This window comes from Macaca fascicularis, chromosome 11 (genome assembly GCF_037993035.2).
Source record: "Macaca fascicularis isolate 582-1 chromosome 11, T2T-MFA8v1.1".
NCBI classification, from domain to species: Eukaryota; Metazoa; Chordata; class Mammalia; order Primates; family Cercopithecidae; genus Macaca; species Macaca fascicularis.
In genome coordinates this window covers 27,642,301-27,661,217 of record NC_088385.1, presented here as the reverse complement: position 1 = coordinate 27,661,217, position 18,917 = coordinate 27,642,301, and the positions used below count along the sequence as shown (strand labels likewise).

Here is an 18,917-nt window from a genome sequence, read left to right as displayed (position 1 = left end):
CTTTAAAGTGGAGGCTGCTCATTTTCTCTGCCCCTCATCCAGGGCAGGAGTGGGGCTGATGCCCTCACCCTGCCCAGTACTGTTTCCACATGAGACTCCTCGCATAGCATCTGCTCTCTGCTACTCAGACCAGCAGTCTGTGCTCTCTCTTCCTCTAACCATCATTGGAAAACATCCCAGTCCCTCTGGCCCCATTATCCACTGTAGATTTTAGCACTTACCTCCTCTCTTCCCTCCCATGTGCTGTTTTCCCATTTATTTTAAGGTGCATGTGGATGGCCCGTTCCCATTCGTGGCATCTTAGTCCCTTTAATTTCTCATTTCCGTTAATTTGCTACATTCCTCATATGCCAGCTACACCTATGGCCATATCCCAGACCTTTGAATCATACACCAAATTCCTTCAAGTCTTATGAGTCACTTTTGGCCCAAGACTTATCTTACGTCTATGCAGTCCTATCTGTTTTAACTACTATAATGTGCCCAGTTTAGGCCACTGTCTTCTCTTCACTGAATATATGTGTTTCCATTTTTTCTCATCCCCATTTGTCTCTCGGACCCAATTTGTTCTCCAGGGCAGAGGGATCACATCAGTCACCTGCTTTAAAAACTCCTCAACCCGGTGGGGCATGGTGACTCACAGCCCCAGCACTGTCATCCCAGCACTTTGGGAGGCTGAAGTGGGAGGATCACTTGAGCCCAGGAGGAGCTGCAGTGATCTGTGATCACGTCACTGCACTCTAGCCTGGGCTACGGAGTGACACCCTGTCTCAAAAACAAACAAACAGACAAAAAACAACAAAAAGTTTTTTTAAGCAAAAAACCTCTTCAACCTCTTCCTGTTAGGTTTTGAATAAAACCCGAAGTCCCCACTGTGCTCCAGAAGTTCCCAAGGGATCTGGTCCTTCTCATCTTTACAGTCTCATCTTGTTTTGTCATTTCCACCTCCCTCATCCCCCAAACTGTTTTTCTTCAGGGCCTCCGCACTTGCTGATGCCTCTGCCTAGAAGGTCTTCATCTGAGTCCCCATCCAGCGGTGCCTTATCACCCTGCCAACCTCAGATTGGATGCTACTTCCTCAAAGAGACTTGGGACTCCCGTGTTTCCCAGGCCTTCAGCGCCCTCATCTCAACTTGCAATGATTGTATCGGGGTGATTATTTATGTGATTTTGGGATTGATATCTGACTCTTCCACTAGACCATATATTTCTTGAGAGCAGAGAGCATGTCCAGTTTTTTACTACTGTGCAACAATATGTCGTCCAATGCTTGGCCCATAATAGGGGGTTGGTGAATGTGGTAGGCTGAATCACAGCCCCCAAGGAGGCCCATAGCCTAATCCCTAGAAGCTTTCATGGTAAAAGGGATTTTTGCAGATTGTGATTAAGTTATGGATCTTGACATGGAGAGATTATCCTTGATTATCTAAATGGGTCCAGTACAATCAGTAGGGTCTTTATAAGAGGGAGGCATTGGGTCAGAAGCAGAATCAGAGAAGGAGATGCCACAGTGGAAGCAAGGGGTGTGTGTGTGTGTGTGTGTGTGTGTGAGAGAGAGAGAGACAGAGACAGAGAGAGAGATTGAGATTTAAAGAGCTCCATTACTTGCTCTGAGGATGAGGATGAGCCAAAGAATGCAGGTGGCTTATAAAGGCTGGAAAAGCCAAGAAAACAGATTCTCACTCTAGAGCCTCCAGAAGGAATGCAGCTCTGCTGAAACCTTGATTTGGAACTTCCAGAACCATAAGATAATAATTTTGTGTAGTTTCAACACTGGGCCTGGTGGCTCATGCCTGTAATTCCAGCACTTTGGGAGGCCAAGGTAGGCAGATCACTTGAGGTCAGGAGTTTGAGACTAGCCTGGCCAACATGGTGAAACCCTGTCTGTACTAAACATACAAAAATTAGCCAAGTGTGGTGGTGCACACCTGTAGACCCAGCTACTTGGGAGGCTGAGGAAGGAGAATCACTTGAACCCGGGAGGTAGAGATTGCAGTAAGCTGAGATTGTGCCACTGCTCTCCAGTCTGGGCTACAGAGTGAGACTTTGTCAAAAAAAAAAAAAAAAAAAAAAAAAGACCAGAATAATTTTGTGTACTTTCAGGCCACAAAGTCTGCAGTCATGTGTTACAACAGCAGTAGTAAACGAATACAGATTTTGGTACCTGGAAATGGTGTGCTACGGTAACAAATACCTAAACAATGTGGAAGTGGCTTTTGAATTGAGTGTTGGTCCACATATGGAAGAATTTTGAGGAGCATGATAGGAAAAGCCTAGCTTGCCTTAGAAAGACTGTTAGTAGAAGTAGGGATATTAAAGGTGCTGCTGGTGAGGACTTGGAAGTGAGTGTGGTAAAGAAAATGTGTTTCATTTTAGAGAATATCAAAGTCATTGTAGAAGGTTGGTAGAAGTGTAGGTTTTCATAATGTGTTGTTGGTGAAGGCTGAGAAAGGTTTGTTTAGGGACCCTTTTTAGGGAACATGTTTAGGGAAACTGGAGGAAAAAGGATCCTTGTTATACAGTGGAATGAAACTGTGGAATTGTGTCTTACGGTTACATGGAAAGCAGAATTTGTTTGAACTTGGATATTTGGCGTAGCTTTCCAAGTCAAGTCTTCAAAGTGTAGCCTGGTTTCCTCTTGCTGTTTTATAGTAAAATGCCAGGGAAAAAGGGATAAATCGCAGTAGGAACTGTTAAGAAAAAGGAACAAAGACATGATGACTTGGGAAATTCTCAAGATACCTGATTTGTAAAAGATGCTAAAATTAGAAGATTCACTGTCAGGAAAGTGTGCTCTGGAGAGGAAGCCAAGGGTGAGTTCCTTGTGGTGTAGGCTAGGGGCTGTGGCAGGGATGCAGGGAAGAGACGATGGTGACTTGGACTCGGGGCCTGGCGGGGTGTGGGAAAATATAGAGGAATGAGTTGATTCTGTTGGGACTTGGTATTGAGTTCCTTAATTCCATGAGTGGAAACACATGGAGAGCTCTGTTTCCTGGCCACCTAAGCTCTCTGACCATCTCCCTGACTCTCTCCAGAATGCCCTGCCTTCACATCCACTCGAGGACAAATCATCTTTTTCTGCATTTTTGCATGCTGGATTCCTCTCTGGACTAAAGAGCTAATGAGGGGTGGTTTCTAGCTTTCTGCTCTTTCCCACAACACTCCGTCAGTGAGCCTTCTGGATGTCCTACAGGCAACTCACTGGATCCACTTGGTCCGTGGAAGAATCATTACCACATCCATTTCACCTTGGGCACAGACCAGAGGGTGGGGCAGTCATGTCCTGCAGTCACTGGGTAGCTTACAAGTGCTAATACAGCAATAGCTTAATTAGAGAGAGAGAGAAGAAGAAGAATGTTATGGAGCCTTGTTTCTATAGAGGAAACCAAAATATCTTGATCAAAAGACCCTAAAACTGGAAGAACCAGAGCAGCTGGTGCCAAAATGTAGAAAAAACTGAGATGTGGCAAGTGGTACAACTGATAGCCAAGCAGGAAAAATTCGTATCCCCCTGTAACCAGCATTTTGGGAGGCTGAGGCAGGTGGATCACCTGAGGTCAGGAGTTCGAGACCAGCCTGGCCAATATGGTGAAACCCTTTCTCTACTAAAAATACAAAAATTAGGCTGGGCATGGTGCCTCATGCCTGTAATCCCAGCACTTTGGGAGGCCGAGGTGGGCAGATCACGAGGTCAGGAGATCGAGACCATCCTGGCTAACATGGTGAAACCCCGTCTCTACTAAAAATACAAAAAAAAAAAAAAAAAAAATTAGCTGGGTGTGGTGGTGGGCACCTGTAGTCCCAGCTACTCAGGAGGCTGAGGCAGGAGAACGACATGAGCCCGGGAGGCGGAGCTTGCAGTGAGCCGAGATCGTGCCACTGTACTCCAGCCTGGGCGACAGAGTGAGACTCCATCTCAAAAAAACACCAAAAAACAAAAATTAGCTGGAAATGGTGGTGTGTGCCTGTAGTCCCAGCTATGCGGGAGGCTAAGGCAGGAAAATCGCTTGAATCTGGGAGGCAGAGGTTGCAGGGAGCCAAGATCACACCACTGCACGCCATTGACAAGAGTTAAACTCTGTCTCAAAAAAATAAGAAAAATGTGTACCCTCTTATTTTCTCTTGCCTCAGGATAACTGAGATTCTTATAATGCATTTATTGAACAAATATTTGAGGAGTACCCATTATGTAAGCATCAAACACTGCTCGAGGTCTTGGGGCTGTGAGGATGTATTGGTCCATTTTCACACTGCTATAAAGAACTACCTGAGACTGGGTGATTTATAAAGAAAAGAGGTTTAATTGAATTACAGTTCATCATGGCCAGAAAGGCCTCAGGAATCTTAAAATCATGACAGAAGGTGAAGGGGAAGCAAGGCACATCTTACATGGTGGCAGGAGACAGAGAGGAGGAGGAAGTGCCACACTTTTAAAGCGTCAGATCTTAGGCTGATATAGGAGTTAAGAAATCACTTAGGCAGATAGTGAGGGTACGGGAGTCCTTGGTAAGGCTTTTCTTTTTAATGAAAACCCAAAATATTTTCTAAGGAAGAGCAGCCTGTAAAGTCGAGCTGCATACATAGACCAGCAAGCTGGGAGCTTGCACCAGTGAATGCCGGCAGAAACTAGGAACCAGACACATTCAAGATGGCGGCTCCATCTTCCCTTCTCTGCCAGCCAAGTGTACAGTAAAGTGCAGACAAGCTGGTGCCCGCCAAGAGGAGAATTCACGTGCACATAAGATTAGGGTGGGGCAACCAGCCTTCCCAGTGCGCTATGTAAACATCATACCTGATTGAACCAATCTGTGAGCCCTATGTAAATCAGACACCACCTCCTCAAGCCTGACTATAAAATCCGGTGCATCCGCCACCCGCCGGTCTTTCCTCTCAGAAGTTCCCCTCTCTTACTAGAGAGAGAGAGAGCTGTTTTCCTTTTTCCTTCTTCTGCCTATTAACCTGTGCTCCTAAACTCCCTGTGTGTGTCTGTGTCCTGTATTTTCCTGGCGTGAGAGGATGAACCCCTGGTGTATACCCCAGAAAACAGCCACTTCAAGTGAGAACTCACTCACTGTTCACCCCCATGATCCAATCACCTTCCACCGGGTTCCTCCCCTGACAGGAGGGGATTAAAATTCCACATGAGGTTTGAGCAGGGGCACAGAGCCAAACCATATCAGAGGGTGAAGAGTAGGTAAAGTTGCAGCTCTCCTGCACCTTGCAGGGAAAGGCCATATAACACATGGTTACAAGCACAAACTGGGACTGGACTGCAGGTGTGTGAGCCCCAGCTTTGCTATTGAGTGACCCCCAGCAAGTTATTAAACTGTGCCTCAGTTTTTTTGTTTGTGAAATGGTGGTAATAGTATAACCCACCTCTCATGGATGATGTGAGGATTAAATAAAATAACAAATGTTGACAGGCACAGTGGTGTGCACACCTGTAATCTCAGCACCTTGGGAGGTGGAGGCCCGAAGTTTACTTGAGGTTAGAAGCCTGAGACCTGCCTGGCCAACATAGGGAAACCCCATCTCTGCTAAAAATACAAAAAAAAAAAAAAAAAAAAAAAAAAGCCAGGCGTGGTGGCTCACCCTTGTAATCCCAGCACTTTGGGAGGCCGAGGTGGGCGGAGTTTGAGACCAGCCTGGTCAATATGGTGAATCCCCATCTCTACTAAAAATATAAAAATTAGCGGAGCGTGGTGTTGAGCACCCATAGTCCCAGCTACTCGGGAGGCTGAGGCAGGAGAATCACTTGACCGTGGGAGGCGGAAGTTGCAGTGAGCCGAGATTGTGCCGCTGCACTCCAGCCTGGGCGATGGAGTGAGACTCCATCTCAAAACAAAACAAAATAAAACAAACAAACAAAAAAATTAACCAGGCGTGGTGGCACACACCTGTAATCCCAGCCTCTCAGGAGGCTGAGACATGAGAATCATTTGAATCCAGGAGGTGGAGGTTGCAGTGAGCCGAGATTGTGCCATTGCACTCCAGCCTGTGCGATAGGAAGAGACTCTGTCTGCAACAAAGAACCAAAAACAAATATAAATCACTTATAACAGGGTCCGGTCTAAAATAAGTAGTATGTAAGTATTGTAAGTATTAACTAATATTATTATAATTTATCCTCATATAGTAACATATCAAATATTTTCAATCAGTGATGCAATATGAATAAAATGAAATGATGCAGTAGTTACAGAGCTGAGAGAAACTGGTACTAATTTATATTGATTGGTCAGGGAAAGCTTCACAGAAAAGGTGAACTTTCAGCTGACACCTGAGTACCATGATCTGGAGGTAAGTGTGTCCCATGCGTATGGAACAGCAAATGAAACTTCCCAGAGGATAATCCAAGAGGGGGGATTTCAGGAGTGGAGTCACGTCATTGAAGTTCCTTAGTCCTGGTAAGTGTGGATTTTATTCTAAATGTGGTGAAATGCCCCTGAGAGGTTTTGAGTAGCAGATGGAATTCCATTTTTAAAAGTCACTGGCAAGTCAAGTAGTGTACTGTGGTTACATTTTTTTCCCCTTATACCTCATTTTGTTTTTCCTGCAGTTAATTCCTGCATTATTTCCTTTTATTTACTTACTGCATATTTGTTATGAATTGTCTCCAATTCCCAACTTCCTGACAGCCTCTCAATGTAATTTGCTTAGGTTAGATGTATCTGACAGTTCGTTTTCTTTTTTTTCTCTGTACTCTTTCTGCCACCATTCTCATTCTTGCACTAATTTGTGCTGGTTTCTCTCTGAGCCAGCTGCACAGCTGCCTGCCTAAGACTTCCTCTTGGCATCTTTTACCCTCTCTCTGTGTTACATCCCCGGTTTTCTGAATCTTGTGGTGTTCTCTTTTTTACTTACTTCCTCATTTGTGTTGCACATATGCTCCAGTTGTTTTTAGATTAAGAGCACATGAGAGGTAGATGTTTTGATTCTTTACATGCCTGACTTTTTGTTCTACTTTTGCTCTAGGTTAATACTTGATTTTGAATAATATCCTAGGTTAGAAATGGTTTTTCACCAGAATTTTAAGGGAATTGCTTTACTGTTTTCTAGTTTCCTGTGTTACTGATGAGAAGTCCAAAGGGGCTCGTATTTCAGGTCCTTTTTATGTGTAACCTATTTTTTGTTCCTTGAGGTATTCAGGGTCTCTTTTTATTGCTAATTTGGGGAACTTTATCATAACATGGGTCCTTAGTCATTCATCTTAGAAAATTTTCTTTTCCTATATCTTTACTGATTTCTTCTCCTCTGCTTTCCCTCTTTTCTCGTTCTTAAACTTCTATTTGTTTAATATTAGACCTCCTTGATTGATCCTCTAATTTAATTTTTCTCTCCTAGTGTCCAATTTTTGAGGTGGGAGAAAGACTTCATCAATGTTATCTTTCAACCTTTCTCTTGAATTTTAAAATTTTACTCTTCATATTTCTTCTGATTAATCCTTTAAAAAAATAGCATCCTGGGCCGGGCACAGTGGCTCACACCTGTAATCCCAGCACTTTGGGAAGCTGAGGGGTTGGATCACCTGAGGTCAGGAGCTCAAGACTAGTCTGGCCAACATGATGAAACCTTGTCTCTACTAAAAATACAAAAACTTAGCCAGGCGTGGTGGTGGGCTCCTGTAGTCTCAGCTACTTGGGAGGCTGAGGCAGGAGAATCACCAGAACCTGGGAGACGGAGGTTGTAGTGAGCTGAGATTGTGCCATTGTACTCCAACCTGGGTGACAGAGCAAGACTCCACTTCAAAAAAAAAAAAAGAAGAAGAAAAAGGGCCGGGCGCTGTGGCTCAAGCCTCTAATCCCAGCACTTTGGGAGGCCGAGACGGGCGGATCACGAGGTCAGGAGATCGAGACCATCCTGGCTAACACGGTGAAACCCCGTCTCTACTAAAAAATACAAAAAACTAGCCGGGCGAGGTGTCGGGCGCCTGTAGTCCCAGCTACTTGGGAGGCTGAGGCAGGAGAATGGCGTGAACCCGGGAGGCGGAGCTTGCAGTGAGCTGAGATCCGGCCACTGCACTCCAGCCTGGACGACAGAGCATGACTCCGTCTCAAAAAAAAAAAGAAGAAGAAAAAGAAAAAAAGGGCTCTGTTCCACTGAGACTTCAGTGCTGAGCACAGAGGGATGCTACCTCCAAATTCCAAACACGTTTGACAAATCTAAAGGATGACTAAACTAATTCTGCAAGCTTTAGCCTATAACTTATCTCCATTTTATATTTAATAGAAGACTGGCGATTGAACAGAAAGGAAATAAGAGTATTTGGAAATAAAAAATTGCCAGCCAGTCAAGGAGAGCTTGGCATTTCTGGAAACTTCTTTACCCTGGAAGAGGTAAAAAAGTGATTCTCCCATTCTCCCATCATAGCATTCACTAAAAATTAAGTGAGAAGTGCTTTGCCTAGAGGATCTGTAGCTTGCGAACACTTGACTTGTGCCACTGGTGTATGGGACATAGCAGTGTCAGCTCTCCCCTGGGACAGTCCAGGCTGGCTGGTGCTGCCTGTGGTTAGAGTCAAGAGATGGGTCTTCGGTGGGTGCAGTTTGCAGTTCCAGAGTTTAGTAGGGCAAAGATGTCATGAACTATGTGAACTCTGAGGAAAGGTGTCATAGAAACACCTCAAAAGGACGCTGTCTAAGAAGGCTGCTTGCTGGGGCAAGGAGACCCCAGGGTTCAGAGGCTGTGTAGGGTATAATGCCAGAGCTGGGGTTGAAGGAGAATCCTTAGAGGTGAGACAGAATGTGCATCATTGCAGTGGGGCTATGCAAGGCAGCGGTCTCCATTGGAGGTGGGAACAAGGGGGAGGGAAGGTTGTAAAGAATCCATAAGTGACCATGATGCAATAGAAAGCCAGAATTTGGGCATTTGCCGTAGGAGAGGGTCCCCCGTGCCAGATTATAATGGTCACGGACAAATGAGATTGTTAACCATTTCCTCTAATTCATGATCCACACTTAACTTCATGAGTCCTGGAAACAGCAGCTGGGGAGTGGAGAGGAAAGTCATGTGGGAGAGAGAAAACTTTCTTTACCCTTTTCATAAATGAGTTAATGAAGTAAACTGACAGTAGAAAGATAAATAGGAGAAAAGACAGAGATGTATTTTGTGCATACACATGGGAGTCCTGTAAAATATGAGACTCAAAGAAAGGCCAGAGGATTGAAGTTTATGTAGTATTCCTGAGCTACAGAAAAGGAATCAGGGCTTGGGGCTTATTGAGGGGAGGAGGTGACAGGTTGTAGGAGGGTGAGGAGAGGAAGTGTATAGCAAGCATAGGTTGTCTTGTTATGCAGATTAAAAGTCTCTCAGGTGATAAAAGTTGTCTCAGAGTCCCCCATCAGAAGAATAAGTAATAGCCTGTGACAAGGTCTACCTGGGCAGGATGTCCAGTCTTCTCCCTGATGATAAAATCTTCCCTGGTTGATGAGATTCTTATCAAAGTTTTTTTCTTTATAGATATCAATTTTGTTTACAAAAAGACAGTTTTTCAGAGCTACTCCTGTGTCTACAGTGTCTCAGAATAACTAACTGGAAATATGTCAAATAAGTATAATCTGATGTGGCATATTCTGGTCATATTTTGGGATGGTGTGTCCTGAGCTCCAATGCTGAAAAAACAGGAACCCCATTTCTGTTGGATGCGCCAACCTAAAATAGTCAAAAGGATCAGAATCTAGTTTAAAGAGAGTTTATTCAAGTGCAAAGTTTAAGGACAAGTGCTAGGGAAACATGGATCCCAAAGAATGGAAGTCAGTGTTCTGAACTGTAGAAGTTTGGGATGGTTTATATAGAGAAAGTTTAGGTAAGCTTAACAGAATTTCAACATCTTTCTGTGTAAGGCTTAATGCCTACTTACAATGATCTGATTAGTCAAGGTGGTCTTTTTCATTTGGGAAAGGCGTATTTAACATTTCACGGGCCGGGAGCGATGACTCACGCCTGTAATCTTAGCACTTTGGGAGGCTGAGGTGGGTGAATCGTCTGAGGTCAGGAGTTCGAGACCAGCCTGGCCAATATGGTGAAACCCCATCTCTACTAAAAATACAAAAACAAAAACAAAAAAATTAGCCCAGCATGGTGGTGCACGCCTGTAATCCCAGGTACTCGGGAAGCTGAGGCAGAAGAATTGCTTGAACCTGGGACGTAGAGGTTATGGTGAGCTGAGATTGCACCATTGCACTCTAGCCTGGGCAACAAGAGTGAAACTCCATCTCAAAACAAAACAAAACAAAAACCATTTAGCACTTAAAGTGTGACAGTCATGGGTTTGTATTTTTGTTTTTTCTTTTTCTTGTTTTTTTTTTTTTGGAGACTGTCTCACTCTGTATTGCAGGCTGGCATGGCACAATCACAGCTCACTGCAGCTTTGATCTTGTGGGCTCAAGCAGTCCTTCCACCTCAGTCTCCTGACTAGCTGGGACCACAGTCATATGCCACCATGCCCGGCTAATTTTTTTTATTTTTTATAGAGACTGGATCCCCCTTTTTCCCAGGCTGGTCTCAAACTCCTGGACTCAAACAATTCTCCTGCCTCAGCCTCCCAAAGTGCCTGGATTACAGACATGAGCTACTGTGCTCATCCCACGGGGTCTTTTGTGTCATCTGGTGTGAGTTAGGTACAGGGCAATAAAGGAGGCAGTTAATCCATTAATCCATAACAAAGATCAGTGAAGGGGGAAGGTCTGGTCTCTGGTCTCTCCTAGTCATTTACAGAACTAGAACGATGAGAAGAGAGTGAATCCATAACCTAAGAAGCAGAATTGCAAACATGCTATGTGAATCAGTTTCCAGGACTTAACTTCTCCCTTGGCATAATAAATAATTTTAGAGAGTTTTGAAATTTTGTTTTCTTTTACAGATGTTACCAACCTCAGCTTGTTGGGGGCTGGTGGTGGTGGCTGCTCAGACAGTAAAGTATTGAATGCAATGTGAGGTTGAAGTTTTATTACAGATCATACTGGTCTTTTAAGTACTTGCAGCAAGATTTTCCTAATACTTAAAAGTGACTGGAAACTCAATAGGATCAGTGTGATCATCTCCAGATGGGGATGGTAGATTTTTGAAAGTGGGTATGAAGGGCAGTAATGAGAGAAAAATAAAACTATTCCTGGTCGTACTCTCCCAAGACAATGTCATTCAATGAATGGTTATATAGATTGGCATCAAAAGTCCCTTTTTTCAGCCTTCCCTTTGGAAGCACCTGGATCTTCTATTCTGAGCCTCTCTGAGATGAGGGAAAGGTGGCTTCTCATCAGTATCTCCTTCTTTGTGCAATACAGTTTCAGTTCTTTCTAATCTACAGAGTTAGTTCCTTCTCTGCTATCAGCTTTCTAACTTTCAAAATGTTAATGTCACTCATTACCATGTTTCCCATTCTCTTTCTCTTATGGGTTAAACTTTAAAAGACAATGGTATTAGTTTAGGTGAATATCTAAAAAGATGTGGAGAAAGGTTCATGTGTTCAGTCTGCCATGTTTAACTGGAGCCACTGGCAGATTTTTAAGGAAAAATAACATTCTAGGTTTTTCCAGCATTGCTATGTAGCTTGTCTATGTAGATCACCTTGCATTCTTCTCTTTCTCTCTTACAACTTGATTTTTTTCTTTTCTTTCTTTTTTTTTTTTTGTTTTCGACAGAGAGTCTCACTTTGTCACCCAGGCTGGAGTACAGTGGCACGATCTCGTCTCATTGCTACCTCCGTCTCCCGGGTTCAAGCGATTCTCCCACCTCACCTTCCCAAGTAGCCGGGGTTATAGGCATCTTATAACTTGATTTTTACTCATTTCATTATCATCCAAGAGGTGAAATTTAACTCAAAGCAAATGACTATTGCTTCAAATATAAATCTCAATCAGGGAGAAAAGCTTGTAACTTATAGTTGAACTGAGGTTTGGAGATGATTTGTGTTTTTAAAAATTATTCTGTCCCACATTTAACAGACAAGTGAAGATTTTAAAAATAATTTCTCTGCAATTTTTTATTTAACAATTTCCAAACCTATTGTTTTAGGCAGGGTTCTCCAGGGAAATAGAACCAATAGGGCATATCTGTATCTATATTTATATCTTTACCTATATCTATAATCTTTCTAGCTCTCTATCAAGAGATCGAGAGAGAAAGAAAGAGATTTATTTTAAGGAATTGGTTCACGTGATTGTGGGAGCTGGCAAGTCTGAAATCCATAGGGCAAGTTGGTCAGCTGGAAATTCTGCTAAGAGTTGATGTTGCAGTCATGAATCTGAAATTTGCAGGGCAGGTCAGGTACAGTATCTATTGTAATTGCAGTCCTGAGGCCAAATACCTTCTTCAGGAAACCTCCTTCTTTTTTGCTCTTAAGGCCTTCAACTAATTGGATGAGGCCCTCCCACATTGAGGGCCATCTGCTTCACTCAAAGTCTGCTGATTTAAATGGCAATCACATCTAAAAAATGCTTTCACAGCAACATTTGAACTTGTGTTGTCTAAGCAATTGGGCGCCATAGCTTAGCCAAGTAGACACATGAAATTAACCATCACACTTACTGTAGAGATGAAAGAACTACTGTTTCAAAAAACAACTGTTTTTGAATCTGTCATTTATCAACTGATTCACCAATGGTTAACCTTTCTATATGCTTTCTCTTTCTCCCAAGTACTGAATCATATGAAAATAAATTATGGTTGTGATATTTCCTATCTAAATACTTCATATGGGACATTCTCCTCCATAGCACACCTAAGAAGATTAATATTAATTCAGTGAGATCACGTCATATCTAGTTCATATATAATTTTTCCCTAGTTGACCTCAAAATGTGTTTGTTTTGTTTACACATTTCTCTTCATAGTTATGTCTCTTTTAATATGGATCAATATTTGTGTGTTTTTGCTGCTATTGTTTTTTAATGACATTGTCTGTTTTGAATAATTCAGGCTCATGGGCTGTTTCACATCCTGAATTTCTCTAATTTTATCTTTATGATTAGAGCCAGGCTCTACTTCTTGGCAAGAATACCACTGAAGTGAGGTTGTGTACTCCTAATTGCCTTGCATCAGGAGACACATGATATGCATTGGTTCCTGCATTAGTCATGTTAAGTTTGGTCACTTGGTGAAGGTGGTGGCCACCATTTCTCACCCTTGTAAAGGGACATTGTCTCCTTTTAAATTAATATGTAATTTGTGGCACAAGACTTGAGGCTGTGTAAATATCCCATTCTCTGACAACCTTTCTTCTGATGACTTTAGTATTAATGGATCTAATTATATCATTCTTGGCACTGAGTAGCATTCTTGTGTAAAGAAGGGGTTCTCTTTCTCTCCCTCCTCTCGTTATAATTTGTTACTGTTATTTTCTTACAAGTTACTAAGAATTACTCAAAGGCAGTATTTTTCAGTAAATCATTGGTAATTTATGGTCTTCTCACTCTAGAAAAGGGAGGATGGGTCAGAAAACTGAGGGGCAAAAAAAGGGAGGAAATGAGAATGTATATCGACATAATCGGTTGAAAATGTCTAGTGCTATAATCATGCCATCATGCAGATTAAAAAGTCACCTGTGAAAAATCAACTTGTATTGTTTTGTTTTGTTTGATTTTAATAAATCCTTATAGTGTATGAATAAAAATTAAATTGATTGATCGGTATCTTCACTAATGGCAGAGAAGGGAATGGACTGAGCAGATTCTGCTTTTCACTCTGATATTTGTTAAGTGCCCTGTGTGGTCTGAAGACCTGGGTTCTAGAACCAGCTCTCCCTCTGCAGGTGTGTTACTTCAGTCAAGGCAATCAATCTTCTTGATACTCAGTTTGCTTCTCTCTGATGTGAACATAAGAAATATACTTGAAGGCCGGGTATGGTGGCTTATGCCTGTAATTCTAGCACTATGGGAAGCCGAGGTGGGAGGATTACTTGGGCTCAGGAGTTTGAGACCAGTCTGGGCAACATGGCAAAACCCCATCTATACAAAAAAACAAACAAAAGAATTAGGCAGTCATGGTGGTGCACGCCTGTAATCCCAGCTACTCAGGAGGCTGAGGCAGGAGAATCGCTTGAACCCGGGAGGCGGAGGTTGCAGTGAGCTGAGATTGCACCACTGCACTCCAGTCTGGATGGCAGACAGAAACCCTGTCTAAAAAAATATATATATATAATGTGTGTATATAATGTATATATAAAGTGTATATATAATGTGTATATATAATGTATATATAAAATATATAATGTGTATATAAAATGTGTATATATAATGTATATATAAAATATATAATGTGTATATATAATGTGTATATATAATGTGTATATATAATGTGTATATAAAATGTATATATAATGTGTATATATAATATATATAAAATATATAATGTGTATATATAATGTATATATATAATGTGTGTGTATATACACACACATACACACACACTTGAATGCTTCATGTCCCTTGCTCAGTGACAGCCCCGTCCTCTGCCTCTGCACAGTTGACCAAGGCTTCTCAGGCTTCTCCTGTGTAGAAAAGAATTAAAGTAGGCCTGAGGCTGCTAGTCTTAGAAAGGCTTGCAAGGTTGGCCCTTGTCTGGTGTCTGGGAACTTGAATTTCTGGAAGGTTCTCACCATTCCCTGAGAAGAATGGCTCCCGATGCCTAAAATATTTGTACAAACAATGAAGTTTCTGCTGCACATCTGCTCCCTTCTGGAAGTCTGGAATTTTAGGATGTGCTAGGTAGGAGTGTTTACATGACAGCCCCACATAAAAACCTTGGGCATTGAGTGTCTAATGAGATTCCCTAGTAAGTAATGTTTTACACACATTATCACAACTCGTTGCTGGAAGAGTTAAGTGCATCCTGTGTGACTCCACTGGGAGAAGACTCTGGGAAGCCCATGTCTGATTTCCTTTGTCCCACATGCCTTTTCCTTTTGCTGATTTTTGCCTTGTAAAAAAATTTTTTTTTTTTTTTTTTTTGAGACGGAGTCTCACTCTGTTTCCCAGGCTGGAGTGCAGTGGCCCCATGTCGGCTCACTGCAGCCTCTGCCTCCTGGGTTCAAGCCATTCTCCTGCCTCAGCCTCCCGAGTAGCTGGGATTACAGGCGCACACCAACACACCCGGCTAATTTTTGTATTTTTAGTAGAGACGGGGTTTCACCGTGTTGGCCAGGATGGTCTTGATCTCCTGACCTTGTGATCCACCTGCCTCGGCCTCCCAAAGTGCTGGAATTACAGGCATGGGCCACCACGCCTGGCCATAATTTTTATACTGTAATAAATTATAGTTGAAAGTATTGAGTCCTGTGCATCATCTTAGAGAATCACCAAACTGCTTCCAATTTTCTCATCTGTAAAATGGGTTGCTATCGTAATGATGATATCTACCTTATAGGGTTGTTTCAAGTATGAAAAATGTGGTGAAATGTGTGTGAAACTAAGGGTCTGATGTAGGATGAGTTACACAGAGGGTGGTTATTATTATGGATTATATTAACTCTTCAGGTAAAAAACATCTTGTAGCTGGGCAAGGTGGCACATGCCTGTAGTCCCAGCTACTTGGGGAACTGAGGCAGGTGGATTGCTTGAGCCCAGGAGTTCAAGTCTGTAGTGTGCTATGATCATATCTATCAGCAGCCACTGCACTCCAGCCTAGACAACATAATGAGACCCTGTCTAAAAAAAAAAAAAAAAAATCTTTTGTTTGTGTGTATGCTTATGTCTTTGTTGGAATAATACTGACACATTCACTCAAATTAACTCTCAAATCTTTGATGATTCATTTGATGGGAACAACAGGTTTATGTGCCAGCTTATCAGGACCGCTCGTTCTTTCTTTAAAGTGTGTATGTGTGTGTGTGTATGTGTGCGCATGTGTGCTAGTTTTCTTATCTAACAATGAAATCCTTTGGAAGGTTTACTTTTTCTTTACTATTTTTTTCATGCTTTCCTTTGATGTGCACCTGGCAATTTGTAGAGCCAGTATGTACTACATATTCTACTGCAGAAAATTACAGAAGTGAGGAAGGAGCAGGAAGCAGATTTAGAAAGGAATGTTACAGTTTAACAAGTTGTGACTAATAGAAGCTATTAAAACGAAAGGTACCAACCCATCTTAAATATTCACTGCCTCTACAGCTATTTTTTCTATAACTGTTGTTCTTTGTCAGCTCTGGAGTGGATGGAATATTCCCGAATATTTTATTAAGTAATTCAGAGATCTTCCTAGATATGTGTATTAAAGATCCTATGCTGTATCTGTCTTATAAATTGAGACTGGAATATATTGGGCTTACATTGTTGGGAAAAATGCCTGTCATCAGCATTGGTGAAAAAGAGTTTCCATACCAGTTTTTTCTAAGTAGAGAGGCAAATGAATCAGACTTTTGGAGGAGGTACATTTTAACTCACAGGAGGATCACGCCAAGTCTGAACATCTAAAGAACCCTAGTAGAAAATTGGTTTTCCTGTATGTTGCTCTAGTGATCTGAGGAAAGGCCTCAAAAAAGCCAGTGTCCCTGTGATATTGTGAAATGCATGTATTTGGTCTTTGTTCCTGTTTCCTGGCATACGATTACTAAAAATCCTTGAATCTCCAAAGGCTGTCTTTTTGTATGTTAGTGTTGACTGATAGCTTCACAGTGGGACTGGTCAAGTTAATCACCAATGGCCAGTAGTTTAATCAGTCATGCCTATGTAATGAAGCCTCCATGAAAACTCAAAAGGAATGGATCAGGGAGCTTCTAAGAAGTGTTTTTTACCTTCCCATGAATCTCCGGTGCTGAACACGTGGAGGATCATGGGAAGGTAAACAAAAACTCATTCACATGCTGGGAGGGTGACACATCCCCACTCCACGAGGACAAAAGCTCCTGTGCGCAGGACCCTTCCAGACTTTGACCTTCTTGTATCCCTTTCATTGGCTTTTATTTGTATTTTAAAAAATATCCTGAGTGATAAACTGGTAAATGTGTCTTCCTCAGTTCTGTGAACCACTCTAGCAAATTAATCAAACTCGAAGAGGGGGTCATGGCAACCCCACCTTGAAGCCTGTTGGTCAGAACTTCCAGAGACCTGAACTTATGACTGGTTGGAAGGACAGGATGCTCTTGTGGGACTGAGCCCTCAACTTGTGGGATCTGATGCTATCTCTGGGTAGAAGTGTTGGAGCTGAATTGGAGGACACCTAGCTTGTGTCTGCTGCAGAACTGATTGCTTGCTTCCTGCTGGGGAGAAATCCCCATATATTTTGGGGTCCAGAAGTCGTCTTCTGTGTTGATTGTTTTTGTGTGAGAGCAGAGGAAAAATAGTTTGAGAGCTTTTCTGGAAACAACCTCTCTTAGTATAGTGGTAGAAGCACTCAAAAAATAAAATATGCTACTCCAAAAATAAAAAATGAAAGTAAAAATAAAAATCTGGAGTGGTCAGTTTGCCAAGAGGATTTATGGAACATGTAAGGTCAAGCATTACTTCTCAGCCCTGCAGCAGGCCTCTAATTAAGCCATGCCATAGAGTGCAGTTTATAGAGAGGTGGAGTTCTGGTGGATTCATTCTTCTCTCTAAAATTATAAATAACTCAGCTTCCAAACAGGCCGTATTACCTCAAAAGGCCCACACACTTAATACAAATCTTCAACTTAACAATTATAACTGACATAGATTGAGATCTTCCTGGATGCTAAAATAGGCTTTACATGATTTGTCTCATTGAGTCCTCATAAAAACTCTATTATTAATATTATTTTACAGATAGAGAAATGGAGGCACAGAGAGGGTAAGTGTATTAGTCCATTTTCATGCTACTAATAAAGACATACCCAAGACGGGGTAATTTATAAATAAAAAGAGGTTTAATGGGCTCACAGTTCCACATGGCTGGGAGGCCTCACAATCATAGCGGAAGGCAAAAGGCACTTCTTACATGGTGGCGGCAAGAGAAAATGAGAACCAAGTGAAAGGGGTTTCCCCTTATAAAATGATCAGATAACGTGAGCTTATTCACTACCACAGAAACTATATGGGGGAACTGCCCCCATGATTCAATTATCTTCCACTGGGTCCCTCCCACAGCACATGGGGCTATAATTCAAGATGAGATTTGCATGGAGACATAGCTAACCCATATCAGTAAGTAATCAGATAAACCTTGCAAAGCTAGTAAGTGATATTGCTGGAATTAAATCTGCCAATGTCACTCCAGAGTCTATGTGATTTACTGGTGTGTTATAGGGTCTACCTATAAGCTTGATAACCTTATGTTAGAACAAATAACCATGACATATTCTGTTCAGTAGTTTGCATTTCCTTTTGACTTCTATAGGGGAGGAAGCTGAGGTTCAGGGACATTAAAGTGGGGTTTAGAGACATTAGGTGGTTTATCCAAGCTTTATCTACTAGATACTAGATAATTATCTATCTGATAATAAAGCTAGAACTTAAACCCAGCTGGACAATGGAGCTAGAGCTTAAAACAAAATCTTCTAATGAGCTCAGAACTCATGGCTTAATAAGATTTAGGAAAAGTCCTGGGGACATTTCACTGTCTATCCAGAAATGTGAGGAAGTTAGGAGAAAAGGCAAAGAATCTCATAAATAGATAAAGGCAGTTCAGTAAGTAGCCTGAATCAATAGCCATATTTAAAATCTAATTTGGTTCTTTTGTGCCTAACACAATTGACTTTATGCTGGTATCTATTTTCTGCTCTCTCTCTTTCTGTCTCTCCGTATGTGTGTATGCATGTGTTATAAAATATATCAGCCCACTGATCAATTTTTAATTTAAGCAAAAACATGTTAGATTAATATATTCAATCAATTTATTGAGTAGATATTTATTGAGGCTCACACATTTACCTGACTGTGTACTAAGCACTGGAAAGCCAAAGAGAATGAAGTCACTGCCTAGACAGGTGGAGGCTGATACATAAAGGAGCAGGGTAATAATCAAGTGTC

General features: G+C 41.9%; 1 protein-coding gene across 4 annotated transcripts in view; it reads left to right on the top strand.

Annotated features, from left to right (window-relative positions):
* The window catches only part of BCAT1 (branched chain amino acid transaminase 1), a 137,423-nt gene that overhangs the window by 12,454 nt on the left and 106,052 nt on the right, over positions 1 to 18,917 (top strand). The window lies entirely within an intron of this gene.